The 6,611-nt window shown below is 46.8% G+C and overlaps 1 pseudogene across 1 annotated transcript in view; it reads right to left on the bottom strand.

Annotated features, from left to right (window-relative positions):
• Positions 1-2,711: 2,711 nt before the first annotated feature.
• LOC115831530 overlaps positions 2,712-6,611 on the bottom strand; it is a 51,891-nt pseudogene continuing 47,991 nt past the window's right edge. The window contains exons 3-4 of the transcript XR_004027031.1: positions 6,024-6,171; positions 2,712-4,330 (exon numbers count right to left, since the gene is read on the bottom strand). The product of XR_004027031.1 is annotated as an uncharacterized LOC115831530 (transcript). The remainder of the gene's footprint in view (positions 4,331-6,023; positions 6,172-6,611) is intronic.

The following is a 6,611-nucleotide window of genomic DNA, read 5'->3' as shown; positions in this document are numbered from 1 at the left end:
TGAAGAGGACAGGGGACAGGCCCTCAAGCAAGGCCCCAACTCAGTTCTGGCAATAACATGGTTTCCAAGATGACAGGGCATGCACTCACGCCTGCTGCAGGCCCATGCGAATGGGACCAACTGGCAGAATGGAATAAGCACTGAACCACCGAAAATAACAACCACTGCAGTAACACCAAACCGAACTGGGTTGTTCGGAAAACGACGGAAGCCCATGTCACCACCCTTAATTGTTTGTTACATGCTGCTGCAGAAAATAAAATTATTTTGGTAGAGGGAAATATTGTGTGTCCCAGCTTTCAGGCACAGATGCAGTTTGGGCGATAAAATAGAGATTAGGTCGATAAAGGGGCCTCTGGTCTTCATGCCTTGTGTCCAGGGCTGGCCGTGTGCCTGATATTCTTAGAATGAATGCTGTGGATGACCTTCTTCCTTTGATAAATGAAATTGCTTGGCTCACACACTTTTTAATGTGGTTTTTATAGAATCTTTCAGAGCAAGGGAGAAACAGAAAGCGTGAGCGAGTCTGTGGCTGCCTTTCTTGAAAAATCACTGTGGGCCACAGCGGAATTCTGAAAGTGACAGTGTGAAGTCATTCTTGTGCTTGCCGTTTTGGATAGCAGATGGGAAGCAGGTGCGTTTCTGCAGGATGAGCTGAAGAAGAGGGGCTTAATTAAAGAACACGCTCACGGCATCCAAAAGATCTTGAATTGCCACCGTGTGGGCCTGCCTTTCCCCTTCCCCAGAATCTTTTTAACTCTTTTCATGGTGGGTCATTGTCCTCCCTGCAGCCCAAAGCAATGAGGCCGGGGCTATTATTTTCCTTGTGGACAAATGGCTCTGCAGAGCTGGCTGCCGGGCCAATGGAGCCTTCTGTGGCCACTGTGCAATTGAAATGGTTCTCAGGGAAGGGGCCTCAGCTGCTGCCTGTCTCTAATTGTTGCTGGGACCCAGCCTTCTGGTCAGCTCTGGTCCCTGCCACTGCTGTCTACACCGACTGTATTTCCTCCTGGCTTCCAGAGATGAGGCTTCCTTTTGTTCCTCACAGTATTGCACTTTCACGTCCCCTGCAAATGCGGGAGTTGGTCTTTTCTGTTGCGCGAAGTCTCTGGGGGCCTCTGTCGCTCTGCTCACTACTGTCCGACAGTGAGCTTCTTGCCACTCCTCTCCAGCCTGCCTGTGTGGGTGGCCTCATGAGCTCTGATTCAAAAGATGACAAGGAGGCACTGGAAGGAGCCCCGGAGGCCCTGGGGTGTGCCGTCTGGTTGTAGGGACAGGAACATTTGAGGTCAGGAGGGCAGAGACTTTGCAGGATAAATTTGTGGCAAATCCAGGCATACGCCAAAGAATGCTGATTCCCATTGTCTGAAATGCGGGAAGGTTTTCGCAACTTCCAGGAGACCGGCCTGGTGGTGGGAAGGGTGGGCCCTCTGCACTGGGACTGGGAGCCACCCCGAGGGAGAAAGTGCTGCAGTCAGACACGCTGCAAGAGCCTGGGTCTGGGCCACTTCGCATCCACGAACAGGATGCCTCCTACCTGGCTGGCCTCTAGACCAAGTGAACTAGAAACAGGAGCAGCTCCCGTGAGCAGTGTTTCTGGAGGGCGTTGGTAGGGAGTAAGATGGAGGTGCCAACTCACACTTCCCTCCAGGACCTGAACATCACAGACGCTCCTACCAATGTAGCTTCCATATTTCACTGCCTAATTCTGGATTATTTATGACAGCAAAACAAAAATTATTTATTAAGCAACTGTTTACAACTGAGACCCAGGGAAGTGACATAATCTAAGATTGCGTAACTAATTAGTGCCAGAGCTAACACCCTGTTATATCATCTCCTTATTTTAAATCAATTGCAAAGCTTTGCAAACATTTCAAATAAGCACATATCTGGCATTTCATGACCTTTTTATGCTTAATTCAAAAGAATGTACTTCCTTTAAATAAATATTAAGGACATGAAATACATTGATATATACACAAAAGACTGTTTATAATTCTTATGTATTAAGCTCCCATTGTGTGCTACGTGTTTTTTTATATTCCTGCATAAACAGCATTCTCTACTATAACCCAGCAAGGTAGGCATTATTGCCCCGTTCTGCAGTTAAAGAAGCTCTCACTAAGAAGGATAAAACATCAGAAAAGCTGGGAAAAGATCACCCACAAAGCAAATAAAGAAATGGGAAGGAACACCCAGATCTGCCTGGCTTCAAAGCCAGTGGTAGTAACTTCCCTAGTGTGAACGAGCTCATCCAGGGATAAGGTTTATTTATGAACAAAAGAGAAATCCCACCGAATCATCCCTACAGATTTTTCTTTCTTAGTCTAAGGAGTGACAGGAAAAACTATAAAGAATGGGAAATGGTCAAGCAGAATTGGCAAGTGTTCTTGAGTCAAGACCCCTCATGAAAAGGGTAAACCATTCTCTCTGCCCAAATGTGATTCCTGTAGCTGGGTCCCAGTCAGCATGTTTTCCACTGAAACGCTGAGGAGGGGAGGGGCTGTTCCTGGGGTAGCTGTACACAGCCGTGGAGCCTAATTCAAGTTGCACAGTATGGACACACACACTCTCACGCTGGTGACTCCCAGGCTGTTAGTTCAACCGTCCATTGAGTTTGACATCATAGATGGGGGTTGCAAGGTGCACAAGGGAATAATCTGATTTGCAGAGAGGAAAACTTGTTTGTTATGTATATACTTCCTGTCTTTATTTTCACTATTCTTTTTCACTCAGTACTTCAAATTTCCACATATAAACAGAGTCAGTGGAAAGCGTTTTATTATGTAACACTGTACTATCTGAAATTCCCTCTATTATTCTATGGGGCCATGTTGATCAGGACACCCCTGAATGTAAATAATGCAGTCAGAGGCCTGGCAGTCCTGGGGCCAGGGCTACATTTTATACGTGCACATAAACACACAGGACGTCCTGCCTACAAACCATTTTGTTCCCAGGGCTAAATATTTAAGTGTCCTCATGGTAATGATCAGAGATAAGACTTTCACACTGTTGTGATTACAAAAGGGAGTATACATTTGCATCTGTTAATAATCACCACCCTCATAAACGGCAATAACAACTTTGAATTTTTCTTACTTATTCATTTAACCTGTAACGAATGCCCATTGTGTGCTTGTACTCACTGGATTTTTTACCATATTATTCTACCCTTACACATACATGTGTGATGTGTGATGTTCATTCTCCTTTGAGGATTTTGGCACTCAAAGCTTTCCTCTATTGGGAAAAATGTGAAAATATTCATTTCCATCCAGAGTCAACCCATTTGGAAATAGGAGCAAAGCTTCCACAGACTCCATTTTTTCTTTCTATCAAATATCCTTTGTGAGATAAAGCTCCAAGGATGGAAATTAGCCACTTCTGTCCTGAGAATCTTCCCAACCCTATTCTTTCAAAAGATTGTCCATAAGGCTCTGGGACCACCACAATGCGGACACGCACGGCTGGCTGACGGCCTCACTTCAATAGAAAGCCTTTTAAAACATGCTCCCATGGTCCTGAAAAAGACTCTCTTTTGGGGGCTTAGGCCGGGGGAAAGGGAGCCAGGGCTCCGGAACTGCTCAGCACAGCCCAGGAGCTGTTTTCGTCCAGATCTGAGAAGACTCCAAAGCACTAAAAATGAGGGGAATTTAAAAATCATGTTTGTTCAAGGGATGGGGGAAAGGAAAGGAACAGAAGACGGAGGCAGGGGAAGAAATTTATAGCAAAAAGGTTACCTCGGCTATTTCTCCACTCTGGGGGTCATCCTAGAAACGTCCCTCCTCCAGACATGGGGGTGGTGCCAGTTGCCAATAATCCTCTCTTTCCGGAAAATAAAAACCAAGCGCTTAGCAAATGTCAAGATAAAAAAGAAAATCAGCTGAACAAGGGAACAGCCAGGATGGGCTGCTCGATGGGCACCGGCCACGGGAGCCCCAGGTGCAATCAACAGCTCTTTAAGACTTCAGGGCATCATTTCTCTGCTTTGAAAAACCCAGCCATCTCTTGGAGAGTCAAATCGATCAGAGGCCACCTTTTGTGAAAGGGATGCTATCATTGTGGTTGTAATTTATGCAAAGACGTTCTGTGGCACACGATGATTAAATCATAGTATAGAAGACAGGATTTCTATAGCGTGTTCCCCCCTCTGGATTTTGCACTTTTATCTACATTCGAATCAGGTCTGTGCAAATTTGGTGCACATGCTTTTCAATCTGGATGACAGAACATTTCCACATGTTTCTGTGTATTTTTGACGTGGAGGGAACGGTACCGCCACTTGGAGATCCAACTGAACCTACGAGGCAAAGGCAATGTGATTCTTTTATAAAAAGAAAGAAAAGCAGACAGAAAGGGTTATTTCCTGACACCCTTTGGGGGGAAGCTGTGCAGGTAAAATAAAATAACAAAATAAATTGAAAAAATAAAAGCATTGTGACTTAGCTCCCTGAACGTCAGAGACACCACCATACAGGGCTGCATGTGCAGAAAGGAGACCCAAGGTTAAGATTTGCTTCTTACCTAGACAACACCTCAGCATCCTGCCTTGCGGCCATAACTAGAAAGGAGCTTCCTCTGTCTCCACGTCAGCCACCATTTTAGTGTGGTCTCTGGATACGGTAAGATGGAGGCAGCAGAGAGAAAGCCTGAGGGGCTCCCTCTGCACACGCTCAGCTGTGCCCCGCAGCCCCGGCGCCTCTCCCTGGGTGATGCATTATTCCCCATCCCCCTTCAGCTGAGTCAGGAGGAGCTGAGACAGGACAGCGCCGCGGCGAAAACGCAGACGATGACAAAGCCTGCTTTACCGACGGTCCTGGGATATTGCAGGGAAAGGCAGCCCCCCTCCAAGGCATTACAATGTGGGCTTTTAATGGGCTATTTGCTATCTAGAAATATTTAAGACGCAGCCACTATCCATGTGGGGTTGCTTCCTTCCTGGGCTAGCTGCCTTTTCCTCTCTCTCTCCAAATATACAGCCCTCATGAAAAATCTATCTGGGGATCACAGGATGCTGCCGGCAGCTGGGGAGGCTCTTGCAGGGGCCGACAGGAGCCAGTGTGGCAGGGTGGCTTGTTCCTCCCCCTTCAGCCCTTCCGGCACCCTCGGTGCCTGCCCGCTGGATTCTGAAAGAAGAAACCTGCCTCCTTGAGCGCCTGAAGCCTGGGGAGGTGGAGGTTGAGCTGGGAAGAAATGGGGAGCAGGGTCCGGGCTGTTTCAGACCTTCCTGGAGGACCCAGGGAAAGAAGAGCCCCAGAGGGATTCGTGGACACAGCGTGACCTTCGGGGCCCTGGGCTGTGCCTGCTGTCAGGAGGAGGAGAAGGAGAGCACGAGGCGCGCGCGCGCACGCGTGTGTGTGTGTGTGTGTGTGTGGGTGTGTGTGTGTGTGTTTAAAGAATGTTAATTCATACTGAGATCCTAGGGAATATTTTCCTAACTAGGACAGACTTGGGAATAAATAACATGCTTATATAGCTGGGTCTCCCCTCCTCTTCCTTTCTCCCACTCACTAACACACACACACATGTGCACACACAGACACAGGCACACACGTGCACACACATTGCTAGTTACTAAAGCTAGCCTATGGGGCAAGGAAAAGCTGACCTTGAGAAATGCAATTTTCAATTCCAGCTGAAGCCCACGTGAGGAGGCTGTGCCCGGCCCTCCAGACAGACTGCACACCTTAGGTGGGCCATAGGCAGGCACATCCCACACGTGGACTTGGGCGAGGTGCCCTAATGCGGCAGCTGAGGAGCAATAGAGGGACCCAGGCGGAACCATTTCCACAGGCCTGGAGTGTGCACTGCAGGTCTCCAACCTTGATGAAGATCATAGGTGTGCTGAGGTTTCTCATCCACCCAATCCTCTGTCTACACACACAGAATGCCTGGGAGCTGAGAAGTGTGTTTATTCTGCTCCTTTCTTCCCTCATAAATGACTGCTACCAGCACTTGGAGGAAAAGCCCAAGCTGGGTCTGAGTGAATGGAAGCAGAGCAGGCAGGCCGGGCTCACCAGCCAAGTCCAAGCCACGACCGCGTGTGTAAGTGATTTCCATGTTCTCATTCCTTAATCCTTTTTGAGATGATCCTTCTCCTCCCGCGTGCACTCAGGGAAGGCAGGTACAATCAACTGCTTTCCTGTCTCTTTCCTTGATCTGGCTCTATCAGAGAAAGAAAGAACTGTTAGGACACATCCAAGAGAAAAGATACCTGATCAAATTATTTCAATGAAAGAAATCCAGTTATAAGATATCAATATATACATTCGAATTCTATTATAAACATGAACGTGTCTGTGTGGGTGTGCATCTGTAGAAAATACAAGACGAATACATATCAACATGGAAGCAGTAATACCTCTTGGTAGTGTGAAAATTAATTAATTATATTTGATTTTTTGTACTTTTTAATTTTTTCTCAAGCAAGATACAATGAGTTATTGTTGCTTCTACAATCGGAAAACAATTAGCTTAAAGAAACAGACAATCTGAACAGTTACCATAAACATTAGCAAAGACACTGTTTAAAGTTCCACTCAAGTACCCCAGTGTTCTCAGCAGGCTTTCTATCTTCTCATTGTATTTATTCCAGTTTTGATTTT

Source organism: Nomascus leucogenys, chromosome 19 (genome assembly GCF_006542625.1).
Source record: "Nomascus leucogenys isolate Asia chromosome 19, Asia_NLE_v1, whole genome shotgun sequence".
Classification (NCBI taxonomy): Eukaryota; Metazoa; Chordata; class Mammalia; order Primates; family Hylobatidae; genus Nomascus; species Nomascus leucogenys.
The sequence above is the reverse complement of the archived record's forward strand: the minus strand, read 5'-3'. Positions and strand labels throughout refer to the sequence as shown.